General features: G+C 40.0%; 1 protein-coding gene and 1 pseudogene across 1 annotated transcript in view; one reads left to right on the forward strand and one right to left on the reverse strand.

The window, feature by feature from the left end:
* The window catches only part of Efcab11 (EF-hand calcium binding domain 11), a 192723-nt gene that overhangs the window by 23894 nt on the left and 148137 nt on the right, over positions 1 to 20692 (reverse strand). The gene's annotated exons all lie outside the window — the stretch shown is intronic.
* The window catches only part of LOC105742733, a 33284-nt pseudogene continuing 26626 nt past the window's right edge, over positions 14035 to 20692 (forward strand).

Here is a 20692-nt window from a genome sequence, read left to right on the forward strand (position 1 = left end):
GCGGTCCCTGTGCATTGCCAAGCTTGTTTCAAGTAGGTGCTTTAGACCACTGAGCCATCTCTCCAGCCCCTGGCAGTTTCTTTAAAATTAAATACACACCTACCATAGGGTCATGGCATGCTATTCCCCTTGTATATCCCTGGGAACGGCAAGCAAACATCCATTCAGACTTGTATCTGATGTTCACTGCTGCTTTAATTGCAATAATCCCAGACTGGAAACAACCCAAATATCCATTCACATGTCAATGAGAAAAAATGTGGTAGTTAACACAATGGAATACTACTCAGCAATTTCAAAGGAATGAATTATTAATACATGTTATCGCATGGGACAGTACTTATGCTGAAACCAGACCAAAAAAAGAAAACACAGTATACTATGTAATTCAATTTATGTTTTAGAAAATGGACAGTAATTTGTACTGTAAGAAAGCAATTTGATGGTTTTCTGTGAAAGGGGAGCAAGGAGGCAGGAAGCAGCAGGGAAACGAGAATAATCACAAGGGTTACAAAGGACATTTTTGATGGAAATAGACATTGCTGTGGCTTGTTCAGCCAAGGCTCATGTCCTGGAAGTTGAGTTTCCATGGTGCTGGTATTAAGATAGTACAAGTTTTAAGAAGTGAGGCCAATACTGTTACATTACAACAGCACCAACCCCACATGGGATGACTGCTCATCTCCAGGAAGTGGATGAGAGCTCCTGGGACTGGACTAGTTCTAGAGAGAGAGAGAGCTTGTACAGACCAGGGCCGTTCCACTGCTTAGCCTCGTGGCCAGTTGTCTTTCCACTCTTCTGCCATGTTGTGACACAGCCAGAGGCTTTTACCAGGTGCCGGCACCATGCTGTTCAGACTTTCCAGCTTCCAGAATAATGACCCAAATAAAACTCTTTTCTTTATATATTACCCAAGATAAGATATTTTGTTATAGGAATGTAAGATAGAATGAGACAGATAGCTTCAATATTTGAAAGTAGTGTGCCAAAAATTAAATTGCATTCTTTAAATATATGCAGTTTATTTGTATGCCAGTTATACTGCAATTAAAAGTCTAAGATGCTGTAGGTAGAAAATAATGTATGCCAACACCTTATACATCAGCAAAAATCTAGTAGCAAAGCTAAATGTCCAACAACAGGAATATATTTGTTATGATTATCATTTTAAGCATAACACATACCAGACCAAGTAGATAGAATGTCAAACTACACGTTATTGCAACTACACAAAACCTGTGATTACACATGCCTAGACTATGGAGATACCCACAGCACTATGGAGAAACACAAGTCACCCTTAGCAAAGTCAGGGATAAGGGGTGTGAATGAGTTGTGCCCCTATTTGGGAAGTCCTAGGGCTAAAAAGAGAAACAAATGTAAAAAAAGAAATTTAAATACTAAATTCACCAACAAAATATTCAGATTCTGCCTCTTTCCATCCTGAGCCCTTCCCACCGCTGCCAGGCTCACCCTGCTGGCTCTGCCAACTCAGGACACTGCCTAGTTCAGGTCCTACCATTTCTTCCTGAGCTGCTATCCTGAGTTGCTCTGAAATTCTCTGCTGTCACTGGGACAGGCTACACCATGTGTTCCCCTAGCAAAGGCTGGTAGGCTGCTGTCCCCCAGCAATGTCTATTTCCATTTCTAATGACTCGCACACTGTCCACATTATCCAGTTAACTCCCGTGAGCTATGGAAATATTTCCAACAGTATTTCCTTATTCCAAAATCCAGTCTCTTATTTGCTAGACTTTAATGGCTATGCATCACTCCAGGGCCTTGGACTTTCTCTGCCAATTTAACAAGGCTATGGTGTCAGTCTTTAGGGTAAAAATGAAACAGTTGTTAGATAATTTTTAGGCATGATTAACACTTCAATCAATAGAATCTGAATGAAACAAACTGACCTCCATGATGTGACGGGTCTCAACCAATCAAGTGAAAGTCTTAGCAGCAAAGACTGAGGTCTCCCAAAAAAGAAGCAATTCTGCCTCCACTGCATCATTAACTTTTACCTCAGTGTCTAGCCGGAAGCCTGAAGCCTGCCCAGTGGCCTTTGAATTTGCTAAACCTAGAATCACATAATTCGTTTCCTTAAAATCAATCTCTCTCACCCTACAAATGTATCTTGCTGTTTCTTTTTTCTTTCTTTCCTTCTTTTTTTTAATATTTTATTTTTATTTATTTATTTTGTGTGTGTGTGTGTGTGTGTGTGTGTGGCCAGCTCAGCCCACCAGGGGGCGGGGCTGGCTGGCATGTGGTGCTGGGGGATTGAACCGTGGTCCCTGTGCTTTGCTAAGCTTGTTCTAAGTAGGTGCTTTAGACCACTGAGCCATCTCACCAGCCCCCCCTCCTTTTTTTTTTGGTACCAGGAATTGAACTCGGGACCTTGTGCTTGCTAGGCAGGCACTTGTGTCACTGAGCTATATTGCTCATGCTGTCCTGCTGTTTTGGTATCACTGGAAAACTCTAATGTACAGCTTTAGTGTAATGCAGAACTCATAAGCAAATTCAGGGTGCAGGAATATAAACATTTAAACCTAACACAGACGGCATCACATTAGCCCTCTGCCATCAACAATGAAAAACACTATTTAAAAAAAAATCACTTTCGGGGCTGGTGAGATGGCTCAGTGGTCTAACGCACCTACTTGGAACAAGCTTAGCAAAGCACAGGGACTGCGGTTGGATCCCCCAGCACCACATGCCAGCCAGCCCCGCCCCCTGGTGGGCTGAGCTGGCCACACACACACACACACACACACACAAATAAATAAATAAAATTTAAAAAAATTAAAAAAAAATCACTTTCAGGGTCTTGACAATAGAGAGCAAGGCCTGTGATCTACAAAGGGAAAATGGGTGAAGTGAGCCCCAGAGAGCCCTGGCTGTACCCAGAGGCCCTGTTTGCACTGAGGCATAGGTAAGAGGGATGGGAGCAGAAGACGGTGATGTCACTGGGCCAAGAGGACAGACAGCAGAGCTCAGAGTGCTGAGGTCCTGATGTTCTTTACAGGCAATAGGCTTTTTTCATATCCTTCTCTCTTTTTGACAAAATTATTCTTAGAAATAATCATGTGATCATCAATGATAATCATTATGTCCTGAATTATGCTCTTGTTCTGAAGTAAATCATTTACAATGGAAAATAAGTATCACTTTCCAAAATGTTACTCAAATTTAGTAAAATAGTCCAGGTGTCAAGTAAAACTTACATACAACAAACACAAATACTGCACCTCACCTTTCTTGCTCTGCTTACTACTACTTTACATTTTAAATGCAAATTTAAGTGGCGACATTGAGATAACAGAATTCAACCATTCAAGTTGTTTCTTTAACTTACAACCTTTAGGTTATCCCTCTTTACACTGAGTCTCTTGTTTGGACTCTGCAGTTTTTGGTATTGAAGAGATGGGTACATATACCACACACCAGGCCAATCAACTGATTCTCAACTGTTTTAGACATATCCTTAAAAGGAGCATCAGGAGCTGTTCATTTTATTTTATTTTATATTAAGTACAGGGTCTACAGGGTCTCACTACACGGATCAGACTTGTAGTGATCCTTCCTACTTTTCAGCCTCCCAAGAGCTGGGATTACAGGCATGCACCAGTGCACCCAGTCTCAATCGCCGTCTCAGCAAGCTCTAGGGGTAAGGCTGGCACAGCATGCCAGGGATCAAACCTTCTTTCCCCTGACCCCTGTATCTGCCTAAGCAGGCGCTTTAATCTGCTGAGCTATCTTGCTGGCCTTTGGGAGCTGTTTAGAAAAGCAAAGAAATTAGCACAGTTTAAAGTTTGAAAAATTTTCAGTTTTGTGTTTAGATGCCTCCCAAAGCCTCCTGTGTCACAGGGCTTTTTCAGAGGTGGCTGAATCTAGAGTGTATCATGCTGGCATTAAAGGTGTGTGGTTACTAAATCAGTCCACTGATTGGTTTGGCACCACCCTTATCCCATAAGCCTACACAGACTATAAAAAGGTAGAGGGAGGCTGTTAAGGGCTCTCGCTTGCTTTGCTACCTTCTGCCTGCCATGAACTGTTTCTCCTCCATGATGTTTGTCTGTAACACCACCCTGCCTTACAGTCAGTAAATTATGGACTGTGAGCTAAATAAACCTCTTCTCCTTTGACTTTGAGTGCTAGGCATTTTGTCTTGGCAACAAAAAAGTCACTAAGACACAAACATATTAAAAAGGAACCTCAGAAATTATTTAGAGCAACCGGCCAACAAAAGTTGTTTTTTGCATTTTGCCCCCAGGCAGGAATATTTTATCATTGATTAATCAGAATTGCAGAGACATGGTGATAATTAAAAGAAGGTGCAGTTAAAATTCTTCAGACAAATAGCCTGTAACTTTCAGCCCTGGGGTGTATGAGGGGTGTGGACTGCTCTCCCGACTCTGGCTGTGGGGCAGACGAAGTCTTAGGTCTGGAATTTCTGGGCTCTGTACTGCAGAGAAGGAGCTGTGCAAAGAAAGAACTCCAGGAATCTGCCTCCAGTCTGCCCAAATATGCCATGGAAAGACATGTGAGAACCTCAAAACTTGGGGAAAGAACTCACAGCTAAACAACCTGGATAGTGCAGACAGGGCTTGCACAGGTTGGAGTGCACAGTGAAAACAGAGAGACTCCACTGAGCACACAGCTTCTTCCATGGACATCAGGAAGGCCATCCTTCAGGGATGGAACTGGCTCAGTCACAGAGTAAGAGCAGGATCATCTTAACCCAGTTTATAAACAAGTCTTGAAAATATCAAGATGACCTTCAAATAAGCATACAAACTACCTGAAAAAAAATCTTGACATCATGAAGATATCAAAATCCTGAGACTCAACATTATAACATTTGTAATTGTTGTAAGCAAAATTTCTAGGGATACTCTCCATGATTATTCCTTGAATGTAAAATGATGATGAGCTATCCCTCTTGGGACTGCTGTATATCTAGGTGGATAACCCAGGGAAGTGTAATCTAATCACATAGGTAAATATCTTTCTCCAATTGGTAGCAGAAGAGGTCAAAAAGACATGAAGCGCAAGAAGGATCTGATACACCACTGCTGCTTTGAGCTCAGAGTAAAAAATGTAGGCATGACAGGGACTGGCGGAGCAGGCTCTGGCTGACAGCCAGTAAGAAAATGAGGGCTTCATTTACAGCTGCAGGAGATTGGATTCTACTGACAAAACGAATGAGCTTAGAAGCAGATTTTTCCCATGAGTTCCAGATAAGACCTGCCACCCAGCCAACACTTAGGTTTTAACCTCCTGAGACCCTATGTAGAAACAGCAAGCTCTCCAGACTCCTGACCTTGAAAACTGTAAGATAAAATTGGCTGTTGTAAGAAAGGAAACTTGAAACTTGGAAACTAGGTGAGTAAAAGAAGACGGTTTAGGGGCTGTGGGTTGAAGAGACATGGGAGAGTTGAGGTTTGCCATATATGACTTGCGCTGTGTGTTTAAGACTGGGGCTCATTACTCTCTTTTCACTAAGCAGAGACTTTACCAGCCATCATGTCTCTTACTCTCTGACTTCACCACTACTATTATAACAGTTAAGTTCAGCAGTCACTTTATCCCTCGAGTTAAATGCCTTAGGACTTCATCACAGTCAACCGCAGGAGAAGGTTTGATTAACGATGACATCACAGCATGACACAGATGACTAACATTCCATTTTGTGTTTTGTGTGAATGCTGCTCAGCACAGCACTCAAGGTACACAAATGCAACCAAACCATTCCTTGACCATCTGGGGCCACTCCCACTCCTGGTACCATTTAATATGTCAGCTGAGATCTAATTAGAATATCAGAAATCACAGTAGAGATTAAAAAGAGAGTTTCATGCAAGAAGTGGATTAGATACTGGGAGACTAAAAATTAAACAAAAAATAGATTAATTTTGTTAAAAAGCAGCAACCATTAATACCCAGAACCTCTACCCTTATGGCAGAAGAAACAAAGGGATGAGACTGAGGTTATAAGGACCTGGATGGCTGCAGGAAGGTCCTAAGAAGCTGGAACCCAGATGCTGATAATGGAGTTCAATGTAGAAAAAAGTGGAAAACTAGATCCAGCTGCAGACAGCAGGAGGACTGCTAATGAGGTGACCTCACAGGAAGTACAAGTAGACAGAAAAGACCATTGCTTCTCCTCCAGTTGTCTGGTATCCTCTGCACCCCACAAAGAAAGAAGAGGTCACTGTTAAAGGAGAAATGTTGTTCTCAGAGTCATGGTCCCCATCTCACCATGCAGAATACAGAAGGGTGGTGCAATGCTCAGTAACCAACTCACATAGCTTTTTCTGTTACTGTGTTTTACAAAGCAATTTTATTGATTATTGTCATACATCCTTCATATAAACACTTTTATTATCACTTATTGAAACATAAACTCTCTTCCAGACAATATCATCTTCAAATCTATGAAGGTTGCATGCTTCCTAAAGTGACTATTATGGTTTGGATGTGGCTTGTGCCCCAGAGCCATGGGCTTGAAGAGTAGACCCCAACATGATGGTATTAAAAGGTGGGGTTTCATGGCTGGTAAACAGGTCAGGGTCATTACCCTCAGAAGGAATTAATGCCCACCTTTAGGGCAGGGATAGGGTCTCATGCAAATGGACTAGTTCTCACGAGTGCAGATTGTTATGAAGGGAAGCTGCCCTACCTGTTTGACCTCTTCTACTTTTGCTACTTGCAAAGCTCATGTGTGTTTCCACCACGCAATGTCCTCTTGCCACATGGAGATTGTAGTAGGGCTTGGACTTTTCTGGCTCTGAACCATAAAAGTCAAATAAACATCTTTTACTTATATAGTTACCTGTTTCAGTCATTTTGTTATGGCAACACTAAATGGAATAAGACAGCCATTTAGTAGGCATTTCTATAGCATTATAACAGCTTTTTCTGCTCCTTCAAGTTGAGATGTATATTTGTGAACTCTAGTATGTAACCAGTTAAGAGTTTTCCTTTTACAGGTGATTTTTAAAGGCTTGTTTATCAGCATACCAAATATATGTAATGACTTTATGATTTTATAACACTAGGCATAAGAACCAGATCTCTGTTAAATTTCTTTCCTCTCCTTCTCTTTGCTTTTGTTGTTTTTCTGTCAATTTCATCAGGTGACCTCTGTAAGCACCAAACTTTGATATTGACCAAGGTTATTTTAGGCTCAACTACTATTTTTCTTGTTCAAAATAAAGCAACTAAAAGTGTGTGTGGTAGAAAATGCTTTGTGAAATAGCTAATTCTTTTCAAAGGGATTTTTTTGAAGAAAAGATTCACTTTATATTAAGACCTATAAAGCTATGCTACTCAAATTCTCTATGGAAAAAGATTACTTTTTATAATTTTTTAGTCCATTGTAAATTGATATTTTATGAAAATGATGAAAGTGAATTATTAGAAAACCAAAGCAAAAAAGAGGGAAATAAGCTATGCTTTGTATCAGTATGTTAACAAGAAATTGTATTGCAGGATTTCCAAGGGAAGCATAATATGGGAAAAGAAAGAAAAAAATTAGAAAACTGTAGGTGTTTTTTTTTTCCCCTGAAAGTATACATGTAGGCACTTAATACATAAGCTCAGTATTCAATTTTTCACTTTTCTGAATGTGAAAATTGAAATCTCACATTAAATACTATATGAACACTTTGGGTGAACATAGATCATATCACTGTTTAATGTTCTTAATGTGATAAGTTGACTTAACGTTGACTCTGACGATTTATATAACCTAGGTAATGTCAGGAAGACTACTTGCAGGGGATGCAGTATGTCCGAACTGTTTCTGTGTTTTATTTTAAAAATAATATGAAACAAACCAGTCTCACAAAATTGAGTGGAAGAAGAGATTTTAGAGCAATTTCAGTGAGCTCAGTTTTTAACATTTTTATCTAAAATGGAGCAAGTGCTGTGTTTTAAAGTCCTTCAATCCTTCAGTAGAAGTCAGTTCCAGCATTGTATCATCTAAGTTATAATTAGATTTAATATATTTTTGATGAAAGAAATGGATTCTGAATCCATGAATTTTTAGACATAAATCTTCCTTTGATGGAAAATAAAATTTAAAATGCTTTATCCAACTTTAAGGTGTTTGTGATAGCCCTTCACAGATATGCAGTATCAAAATCAGCACCTATGTCACTTATGCTGAGAAATTTTAGAATGTGTCATGACAACCTGTAGACTATTCTTCTATGCTTCAAATTTTCTTTTTGTCCTTTGATCTTATCTGCCACTAAAAACTTGTCACACTTCTCCCTTGCATGGAAACATAAAGATCATTAAAAACTCTGAAGATATCAGATGAATAAGCAATCCTGCATATCAAGTTATATCTTCAACAAGTTGAAACCAAACTCTTTTGTAGAAACATTAAAAATTGTTCTGCAGTTCAAACATTCTCACTTTTGCCTTTTGTTCATCATGATGCAGCAGCAACTGTTTAGGATCTGCTTCTATAATATCATTCAACGTGAGAATAATCTAGAATTTAACTCATGAGCCTTTTTACCTAATTCAACAATGTTCAGTGTAACGCTAAACCCACTGCACATCTCTACTCGCATTTTTTTTCATAACAGGACTTTCTCCTGGGAGACAAAGACTGACATTCTGGTATGAGCTCCTTAATCACAGTAACTGCTCCAGAATGTTTTCTGCACCATCAGAACATACTCTTACACAACATCTGAAGTCTAAGCTACATCTGTTGACAATGTAATCCTTCATACCCAGTGCAGACTTAGTTATATTTGTCAGCAACAAGGTTGAAAAGCTAAAACCTATTCCTTCATGTCACCATCATGTTCAAATTGCACATAAACAGGAGTGTGAGTGAAACGACCACTTTGAAATGGAAAAAAAAAATGTTGCTAGATGTAATTGTTCCGTGAGTTAGTCTTCCATTTTATTAGCCAGCCCCTGGATTTACTGAATTATGGTGGAAGTGGAAGGTAGTGCTTGAGCTACCTCTTTGCTGCAGATTCAACCAACATTTCTAAGAAATTACCTTTAATGTAGTCTTTCACTAATGTCTCAGCAACTATGTATGGATTTTAGTCTTGGCAAGCTGAAATGCTACTTATTAAAAAGCCTATAAAACCTTAATGTTTATCTGTGAAATACTGAACATCTGTTTCTATTAGCCTTTTAATCCAATATTCTTTCTTTCAAAAAATTCTTGTGGCTTTTAACCTAATTTTTATAAGTAAACAGCTCAAACCCTTTGATACTTTCCTTGCTTAGTAACCTATACATCTCCACAAATTACAAAATCCTGTTTTAAGCACATCACCATTAATTATAGCTATAAACCAGACCCAGCACGTGAAGGGTCACAGACCTAAGGAAAGCACCAAGAATGCTGGGCGGGCCTTTGTTTCTTCAGGATCATGCCCATCACCACCATTTGGTTTATCCTTCTGCCATACTCAGGAAAGATGAGTATTTCTCACACAAAAAGGCCTTGGAAGCTTGTTTCTACTTCAGCAAACTGAAGGTGAAAATTAAAAATATAAATTTTATTGTCCTAATTAGCCAATAATGTTAAACCATAAAATGGAAAACTCTGATTAAAAATTAAAGCTTAAGTTATAAATATAATCATGCTTCCATTTTCACAGATCTTTATATGCTCAGGATAGTCAACCAATCAGTCATAAAATATGTAACATGCTCAGTGGCACATGATTATTTGTCATACAACTTGTATGACCAATTGATTCACCAGTATCAAAGTGTCTATACTCTTCAATGAGATGAGTCTACCATGGTAAACATGGTCATGATGCTGATGCCAAATTGCTTATAAAAGCTTCCAATGAATTCCAGTTTCTATACCTACTTTATAATTTATGCACCAGTAACAAACAGTTCATTGGCAAAGACCAATCTGCAGGCTATACTTCGAATAGCATTGCTGCAGATATTGTGGCTAGAGAAACCAAGGTGTTTGCTGATGGACTGCATTAGGGATTTAGGGTTGAGGGAGGTATTAGTCAGCTTCCCATTGCCATGCAAAAATATCTGAGAATCAATATCAAAAGTGTGAAGGCTTATGTTGTGGTTGGTAGTTTTGCAAGGGGAACAACATAAAACAGAACACATTTTAGATTATTTGTATTAGTCACCTGAAGAATCATATACAAAAAAGAAGTATAGGAAATCTGTCTACAAACTAAACATAAAAGAACCTAGCTGAGGAGCACAGTCGCACAATAGTGTCCTGCATGAGTCTAGCTAAAGACCTAGAGCCCAAAACAATGCCTCCCAGGAATCCAACTGGAGGCCTAGAGCACATGACAATGTCTCATGCAGGCCTGTTTTATGGATGTGTGTTGGGAAGGCCCAAAGGTCAGTGGTGGAAGCTAAATAGTCTGCACCGGTGGGATGAATGATCTGTACTAGCAGGCTGAGGGATCTGAACTGGACCCATGGGTCCAGGGAAATAGCTCCAGAGGCATAAGCACCTATCCAGCAAGCCCAAGGACCTGAGTTCGATCCCAGCTCCGACTGGGCATGCCATCTAGGACCCAGATCCCTGGCACCCACTGTACCCCCCCCCCCCCGCCGCCCACAACCGGGCATGGTGGTGCATGCCTGTAATCTCAGCACTCAGAAGGTTGAGACAGAAAGATCTCTGCAAGTTCAAGACCAGCCTGGGGTCTACAAAAGTGAGCATAAGGCCAGCCCAAACTGCAGAGTGAGACCGTCTCAAACAAATAAAAAATGAACTGGACACAAGAAGCAATGCTTGAAGAACCAGAGATCCCAAAAAAGTATCACAGCCATCCTCAGTAACAGTGAGGTCCTGATCAGCTCCAACAATAAGGAAAGCTAAGTTCTCATCAGGAAAGTCAATGTGACAAGCTTTCCTAGGAGACTGGGTAGTGCACCACCTTCCCCTCCGGGGACAGGAAGTGATGCTCAAGGTGAGGACCAGAGCTCCCCCAGTGTGAACCATAGCCATTTTCAGCAACAAAGAGGTCCTAAGCACCTTCTCCAATGAGAACAGCCGAGTTCATCATGAAAGCCAGCATGACAAGGTCCTCCAGAAGAATGGCCCGAGAGAACCAGAAGCTCCCAAACAGCTCCCCAACAGCTTCCTAAAAGCTTCTCCAAACAGCTTCCCTAACAGCCTCCTAATACCTTCTCCAGTTCTACCTCTAATGCTGCTGGCAACACTCCTCAGGTGGGCCTCCCACAACCAACACCATGCTAGCTCAGTTTAGCTGGGGGAAACAAGTTGACAACCAGTTGGCAGTCCACCATAGCTTCTTTTTCTTCATGGTTTCAGAGGTTTTAGTACACAATCAGTAAGCCCCATTGCTTTTGATTCTGTAGCAAAGCAGAACATTATGGTGGGTAGCACACAGTGGAACAAATCTGCTCACCTCTGGATAGGATGTGAGGAAGGAAAAGAAGAGAGCACACTTTCAGTGACTTAAAACTAGGTCTGACCACCTCCCAGCAGCACCATGCTGGGGACTACATCTTTAATAAATGGGCCTTTGAGAGCCATTCCACATCCACACTCTAAGACAGATGGACAGAGGAAAGGGAAGATTCAAGGAAAATGTTTAGATAGCTTGAGGCAACAGGTAGATGGTGATAGCATTTATTGAATGCACTTGGATATGTTAAATTTAGCATGGTCTCAATCACCCAAATGGTGATAGAAACTATGGCTGAGACTGGAATGTTGGGTATGATCTGGTACAACTGGAAATCCTCTCTGGTTAGCTGTCATTTGTCAGGAGTTTTAAACAAAGGACATGTATTATGAGTGTAATGTAAAACATTATAAAAGATGTTTTAAGTGCTTGAAATGATGACAGGTTCATACGCAAATTCTTTCCAACAGACGTATTTTGTTAACATTCTTTAAAATGAAATAGCAATTTTTTTTATTATTGCTTTTGTTGGAGACAGCATCTGAATCATCACATTTGAAATGGGGGGACTGGCAAAGGACAGCAGAAGAAAAAGAAAGGGCACATGGAAAAGTAAATAAATAACAGGCATAATTCAGAGACCTAAAATCCAACTATAATCATTATGTACTGTAAACATATAGCAATAAAAATTAAAATAAAACTCATGTGCAACACTGGATCACAAGGCACATTTGTATTTGGCTAGTACAGTGTAAAATTCCTAAAAGATGGTGACATTTTTAGGTCACTGGGGAGCTCCCCATTTGCCACAAGCCTCATGACTCCTATGGGCTTGCCCTCAGACCAAGTATATATTTATGCTTCGGGTAGGTACATAATGACTTTCACACGGTTAAATACACTTGAATTCTAACTCTGGGTGAGCCACCAAATCAGTTTTTCCTTGTATTATGCTGGGCAAACAGATAACGCCAGAGGACTAAGAGCATTAATAGAATTTTTTCATGGAACCCGTAGCTGTCTGTTTTAGTCATACCCATCTTCTTGGATATCAGCAAAAATTAAAGCAGTTATCACTTTTTAAATTGTTACTTGTGTTGTAAAAAATGTGAAGGGTGCAAATCAGTAGGTAGTAGCACCCTGACTTTTGATTTAATTTTGACAACTGTCTCTCCTCCTAATTACTGTTTAGGTAGAGGCTTAAAGCTAACATGATGAAGGCTGTTACTAAGTTGACTGTGGCAGAGACAGATGAAATTACAACAGCATGATCTTTAAGACCCCATGACCACAGAATAGGAAGTTCTGACTAGCTGAGTCTGAAGGTCATGGGAAGAAATCTTAGCAGATAAAAAATCAAATGAAGTAGTAAAGGATCTGCTTCTTTTTTGGCAGGCATTTTTTCCCTACACATCAAAGAATATCTACTCTAAATAATGCTAATTAACATAGCTGTTTGTTGGACAAATGATGAATAAACAACTGAATATGCTATGTGTGGGGGTCTCCTTGTCTCAATGAGCAGAGCCTTCAAGTGTTCTCTTTTGATTGACTTTTTCAAAATTGGTTGCAAGATCTAACATGGCTGTGGCCTGGTGCTGAAGTTCTGTATTGACTGGAACCAACAGAAACTTCACTGTGAGGTATGGAAGAGAAAGGCCATAATATTTAATCAAGTACCTCCAGGGTGAAAAAAAAAAAAAAACTTTGAAAATGTTCTATTTTCAATAATCATGGAACACACATTATGTTTTAAAATTGGTTTCTTAGAACAGCAGACATCATTTAGTCTAGGAGAACACAGGGTGGCTTAAGCATTTTGTTTTTCTTTTCTAGATTCTCTGCCAAGAACTATGGAGAAAAATAAACTGATAGTATAGGGAGACAGCTGCTAAGCAATCTCTTTATTGTATTTCTAATAAGATAGCTACATCATTTCTGTTGCTAACATATAGCCATATTAGATCTGAAATAAGCTCTTACGGTTTTTTTCCCCCAATGGACTCTAGTTGCAATAAGTAATATATCATTTATAATTGGAAATGTGTATCCTTCAAAAAGTTTGCTCCTTGCTTCAACTTTTAAGGACTTTTGAGTGTACTGCTTGAATTGGAAACCAGCAGCTGGGGTTGCAGGAATAATTTGATGTTGATGGAGCACCTTCTACAGGGAAGACCCTGAGAGTTTAATGAGAAAGATGAGAAGCAACCTAGGGCAAATCTGAGGAAACAACATTTGAAAGAAAGGAGACTTGGAAAGCTGGTCAGGAAAGCAGGGAGGGTAAGAAGCTCAAGGTCAAAGGGCCGGTTCAGAAGGTAGGCTCAACAATGGCAAATACTATAGAGAAGGACCGAAGAATCCATTGGTTTTAGCAGCAGAAAAGGAAGTTGTTGAGCCTGGCCAGAGCAACTGGGCAGAGGTACTGGGGCAAAAATGAGATCACATGGACTGGACGGGGTCTGGATTAAGCAGAGAAGTTACTGCAACTCAGATGCAAGGCTTGAGAAGAAAAGCACCGATGTAGTGAGGTCCAAGGGAGCCGTGCAGAAGGATCTGTCTGAGACTGAGCTCAGGGGAGGCGGCACCTTTGCCACAGCCCCAGGTGGGAAGTGGCAGCCAATCAATGGTTAAAGCTGCTGAAAAGAAGTTGCCACCAACCTCCATCACCTTCATCCTCTTCATCGGTGGGTAAAGTAAGATTTGGAGGGAAACAGAAAGTAAAACACATCTCTTGTTTCAATGACTTCAACTTGAGAAATAGACACAAGATGATATGCTGGGAGTGACCCGGAAGGGGGTGGGACAGAAGCCAGGGCAGCTCTGAAGTGTTGATGTGGAAAAAGCCTGAGAGAACAGAGGTGAGCAGAGATCCCGCCAAGAGCTCATGTGCCTACTACTTATATTGTAGGCATTCGGCATCCAAGGACACAGGAAGCCAGAGAACGGACAGCTGGGCTGTTCCAGGTTTACGCTGAAGGGAGCGTCCCCTGCCTAGGCTGATGAGGGGACCAGAGAGAGTGTGGCAGACCACAGTCTCCACAGGTAGAGGGCGAAGAGCGGGGAGCATGGAAGTTTACAGTCTGAGAGAAGCCGACAGGAGGCAAGAGACTGGCAGTCTATGGGCTGGGGAGATAGCTCAGTGGCATAAGCACCTGCCTGCCTGGCAAGCACAAGGCCCTGAATTCGATTCCTGGTACCCCCAGCTCCATCCCTGGTACCATCCTCCTCACAAAAAAAGAAAGAAAAAAAGAGACTGCCAGTCTTGGTGAAACTGATAAAACTTACAACCAAATATTTATTATGGGCTCAGCACTAGGCTACAAGGGTCCCTGCCCTGGGCCTGCAATGCTGAGGGCTCTGCTCTGGCCTCTTGTGCCTGTATCCTTCTTCATAAAGCAAGGAGTATGCAGGATGAGGGCACATGCCCATGCACTGTCTACATGGCCCCTGCTAAGATATTCCAGGTACCTGAGACCCTAGAGTTACCTTCCCTGACAGCCCTGTGCCCATTTTTAGTAGCTGGGCAGGCCTCTTCTGCACAAAGGTGGTTGTATAAAGGGGATGTAATTAAGCTCAAATGTGAAGACAGGGTCCACACAGCACATATGAGGCTACTGACCATGCTGAGCAGGGCTGGGGGCCAGAGGCCAGGGCTCCCCCATGCCACGATGCTGTGTGGGTCTCCAAGGAACTGAATTCTCAATTAGCCCTTTTATCTTTCAGCTCATTATTGAAGTATATTGTCAGAGTAGGAAGATAAGACAGATTTAATAGTTTACTTTGATTTATAAGTTTTAAATATATAGACAAATAGTGAGAGTTTTTATTTGTACCTTTGCCCTACACCCTAAAATCTTAGGAGTGTAAATGTGGAGTACGGATTAGACTTACAGTCAACATGACGGAAATACCTGTGATAAATCCGAAGCTCTCTGCAACATATTGAAATAGTATTAAAAAAACATTTAAGCACCGTAAGTCTTAATCTATTTATTTTCCACGTGCACATTCACCACATTGCCTGGGCTCCCTTGCAGACTATCTAGTTGGGTTTGGTCCACAGAAGACACAAGCTAGGGAGATGGAAGACAAGATGGACTACTGCTTCTCGTTTCCTCCCTGACCCAGGCCTGCCTTCTAGCAGTGGCTACACCTCCCATCCCAGTCCCCACGGAGTGACCTTCCTCTATAGCTCCAGCTTTCCCCGGACTCTTGCAATAATGTTTCCCCTTCCTGTTAGTACTAGGAATGGTAAGGGCTTCCCGAGATTCTTAATCTCTGGGTTCTTCAAATGACCCCATAGGATTCTTTACTGCTGCCTTATTTCTGTAAATACTCCCTTCACTAAAATTAATACTATCCAATTTTCTGCTGGGGCACTAATTAATAGAACCATTTTTTAGAATAAGAAAGAAAAACAACTCTAAATAGAAAAGAAAGATAAACTTATGCTAATAGTGACAACTATAGCTCTGCGGCCATTGGAAGACTGGAAGTGGGGCAGGTACTGGAAAGACTTGGGGTCAAAGCCTTCTTTATCTGCCAAGGGAAAAGATGGGAATACTGAGAATAGCCCGTGAATACCAGCAGTGAAGAAGATAAGGAGGTCAATAGATTCTTTTCATTTTTTCCAGTTAGGGCCAAGGTCCTAAACTACCTATGATTAGAAATGAAGATGAGGGCTGAAGAGATAGCTCAGTGGTCTAAGCACCTACCTGGCAAAAAAGGGGATCCTATAGTTCTGGGTTCGATCCTGAAACTGGGCGTGGTGGTACACGCTTGTAATCCCAGCGCTGTGGAGGCTGAGACAGGAGGATCACTATGAGTCTGAGCTGTGTAGCGAGACTCATTACCAAATAAATAAATAAATAAATAAATAAATAAATAAATAAAATGAGATGGCTACACAGAATGAATCTGCACTGTATATTTCTGGGCATAGAAATTACTTCTCTGTAGTTGGACTCCCAATGTACGCTTACCTTATGTTTATTTCAGAGCTAAGGAACTCAGGGGCATAAAATTAAGATAATCTTGAAATTCCTCAGAGAATTCTTACATTACAAATACATAGGGAAGATAAGCTCTGGAGAAAGAAAATTACAACATATCCAAAGACTTGCAAAATGGCTAAAAGCAGCCCAGTAAACGAGGCCATTCATATCTAAGGAAATTTGTATAACAGGACATCTATGAAAAAAGACTAGAAAGATCCTCAAAGTCAAAACTGGAAGATTACTAGGTATTAAGCAAGACTGTAACACCAAAACACTGAGAAATGTGAAAAGATAGAAATAAAAAAAAACAGTTGAAAATCTTAAAATAAAAATAATATTTAGCAGGTTTGACAGCTGAAGAGAAAATTAATGAACTAGAAGTCAGAATGGAGGAAATTTTTCATTATATAATATAAAGAGATTTTTTTTAAAGGCAGGCAAAAACCGAAAATTAAGGAGACAAAGAAGATATGAGAAAGTATTGACCTTAAACTAAAAGAAATTTTAGAATAATAGACGAAAAGGAGAAAGTACTTAATGTTGCAAATATCAGATTGAGAAAAACAAATATGAACATCTCACATATGTAAAAAAAAAAATCAAAGAAATCCAATACCTCTTTGTAACAACAACAACAAATTCAGCACATTGGGTATATATGCAACTTCTCCTTCTACCTAAACCCTACAGCGACATCACACTAGAAACATACAGATGACCACTACCATCTGTATTACCCAATATTGTGTATTACTCAAAAGAGATGCTGATTCATTAAAGTTATTTGAACATAAGATTATTTTATTTTTTATTTTATATTTATTTATTTTGTGGCCTGCTCAGCCCACACTGGGGGCGGGGCTGGCATGGCATGTGGTGCCAGGGATTGAACTGGGGTCCCTGAGCTTGCCTAAGCATGTGCTTTAGACTGCTGAGCTATCTCACTGGCCCAACATATGATTTCAGAGACAGTGCATTTTCCATAAGAGTCCAGGCATAAGCTATGGAACAGAGAGCTAAAGCAAATGAGATGAAGATTATAAGAATTAAGAAAATTAAATAACTTGACAATCTGAAGCACTGGATGGCTTTGATGACAGTAAGGCTTTGAGTCTGAGGGAAGCAGGAAGTGATTCAGGAGTGTGGAGGATGATAAGTGGATGCAGAAGGCAACTCAGTTAGCAGAATGATCCAAGGAGTGGGAAGTGCAGTATGGTGGGTAGTGAGAGTCTCCAGGTTGCGGAGCAGGGTTCTCACCAAAGAGCAAGTGGGTAAAGCTCTCAATTAAAGCAAAAAAGCAGTTTCAATGTTTTGCCAGGTAGGACATAGGGAAGTTTGTGCTTCATGGAAAAATGATTCTAGAGATATCCTTAGAGAGCCTGAGACAGAGGAAGAGTGGAAGTTGAGTCAAAGCAAATGAAGAACTGAAGTGGAGCAGGGACGGGACAGTCAGAGAGAAAGGAGGGGCTTCTTTCTTTACAGACATGGAAGAGCTGGGAGCCTGAAATTCGCTGGCATTGAGGATGAAGATCTTTCCGTTAAGGCATCACATCCTAAATCAGTGGTGGTGAACCGATGGTGTATATGGCCTTCTCAGATATAATATTTAGCAGAGGCTCTATACCTGGAATTCAGATATACTTTTTTTTTTAATCCATATATACTTAACTTAATGGATTTATCTTATATTAAAAATATTTGAGATATTTTATTTCACAATTTCAATGAAGAAATTATTTTCTTCTTTGCATAATTTAACCTTGAGTTATTAGATTTCTGGAAGTCACTTAACTGACACGGCCCCTCATCCGCTAGCAACTGTCTCTGCTGCAGCTGTCTTGCTATTTCCCCCGATGCAGAACATGGTGTGTTCAAGTCTTAGGAGGTACTGCTTTCAATAATGACCAGCGAGGAACAAATATCAAAACAAGCAGGGGCTAGCATCTGTTAGCCGATGAATGTGGACTGTTAATTATGTAAGACAAATACGATGTATTCAGGAAAATAGTACCCATTCATCTACTTTTTTCAAAATGGAAAAGCACTACATTTAATTTGTGGTTCTCTGCATTTTAAATAGGCAACTCAATGAAGCAATAAATGTGTTCATAATGAATAGATTTTTCTACATAGGGAACTCTTAATGGCTGTAGCATAACTGAGGATTGAACCTGGTGAATATAAAAGTAAACACCAACATATAAAAATAATCTGAATTGACCAAAATGATGTTTTGGCTTAAAAAAAAACCCCATTATAGTTGAGGATCACTTTCAGGCCGTGATAACAAAGCACCAGTGTATAAAGAAGTAAGAGTGTTGTAATTACCAATATATAACATGCAGTACAGCTTTCTACACATCTCCTTTTCTCCTATGCTTGGTCCCTGTGGTGAGCACCTCTGGCTTTCCAGTCTACTGTCTTTTTCCTCACGCTGCTCTCCCTTGACCCAACTCCCATAACAGTTGCTCCTCATCCATGACCGAGTTCTATCCCTCCAGTTAAGTCATTAAATGACTGGGTCACTAAATGTGGGATTATAGACAGATGTATATTACAATATTCAGAACAAAGAAATGATCAGGGGAAACTCCAACTTGATAACTGTGCTACATGCAGTACTGTAATGCACAACACAACATGTGACTCCAGCATTGCATGACCAGCAAAGCATAGTGTGCTCTGTATACTGCATAAACAAGATCTAGAAAAACAGACACTGAGGCTCCACAAACAAGATGTGCAGAAATGCACAAAATAAACAGACGGGTCATAAGTTCACTAGTAGGTCGTGAGTCTCAACAGTGTACCTGGGTCATAACTCTGAACAATGATTAAACAGGTTGTTAAATAAGGAATACCTGTATCAGACATCATCTTATCAAAATAGTTCAGTGAAAATGATTTTTTTCCTTAGGAACACATGCTCTTCAATAACCTTTAAAAAAAAAATACAGTAACCACAAAAAAAATCACCGTTTTCAAGCAATACTGATCCCTCACATGACAGAGAAGGCAGGGATGAAAATTAGTCATCAGGAAATCAAGGTGAGCTTATGCTATAGCAATGATACAGAAAATGTTCGTCAATAATCATAACTCGAAAACAGATGCAATCTAGATGTGATCTTTAGCAAATCCTAGAGTGTCTATTCCTGTATTTCCTCATATGCCTTTTCCTGGCACCTTAGTAGCTCCCACGAATTCTCCAAGGTTACATTGATCACACAGTTGATATTGCTGGAAATTATGTTTTGAACATGCAATTTTGGCTCATTCATGAAGGAGCGTCTGTAGGTCACTGCAAAGGACCAGTGAAACTAAAACACTACTAACAAGGTATCACAGAACCCTGAACCTGCTTGACTCTGAAATCATTGGAAATGCCAAATATCCTTGACAGTAAAACTGGAATTAATGGAGCCACTGCTCTGTCCATCGCGGCAGTAAATACTGTGGAAGACAAAAAGATATATGAAGCATGTAAGAAAGGAGCTTCTAGCCGGGAGTGCAAGATAAAAATTAAACACATAAAACAAGCACAATCTGAGAAAAACTGTGATAATTAACTGTTTCCTGTGGTTTAGAAGTTGGAGAAAATATGTGTATCCATATGATATGAGACATTCCTACATATCATAATGTTTCAAAGGTAGCATCACTTCCAGAGAGTTTGTTTATATCTAAGAATTTATTTAATTCCAAATGAATCAGTTTTATTATGACTTGAGGAACTTCTGGAAGCCTTAGAAGTGAGCTCAATAAAAAGAGTGCAGTGCTAAGTTTTTCTGGCCCTTTGGCACAGCTGTTCCACTTGTATCCTATATGATCAACAGGTCTCATAAAACACTCCAAATCACTTCCTTCTTCATCAGAACAGGGAAACCATATGTATACTGCATATTGAGGCCAAAAATCAACCTCATATGCCTCAAATATCAAAGAGTCACATAGCTTATTTTTACCCAGTATCAGACATTATAGAAATAATACACACATTTGAAGACATTTGTCTTTTCATGAATACTTTATTACACAATATGTTTAATGAGTATGTCTAAAATATCGTAGGTCACAGGCATTCTTTGCTTAACAACTGAGTTCTATGCCTATGACTCAGTCATCAAATGCATTGGTTGCTAAATGAGGAATTACAGATAATATGTACATTATAATATTAGGAACAAAGAAATGGAGCCAGGAATATAGCTCAGCAGCACAAGCATCTGCTTGGCAAGGATAAGATCCTGAGAACTAATTCCTGGTACCAAAAAAAAAAAAAAA

The sequence above is a fragment of the Octodon degus genome, unplaced genomic scaffold, assembly GCF_000260255.1.
Source record: "Octodon degus isolate 3935 unplaced genomic scaffold, OctDeg1.0 scaffold00070, whole genome shotgun sequence".
In the NCBI taxonomy this organism is placed as follows: domain Eukaryota; kingdom Metazoa; phylum Chordata; class Mammalia; order Rodentia; family Octodontidae; genus Octodon; species Octodon degus.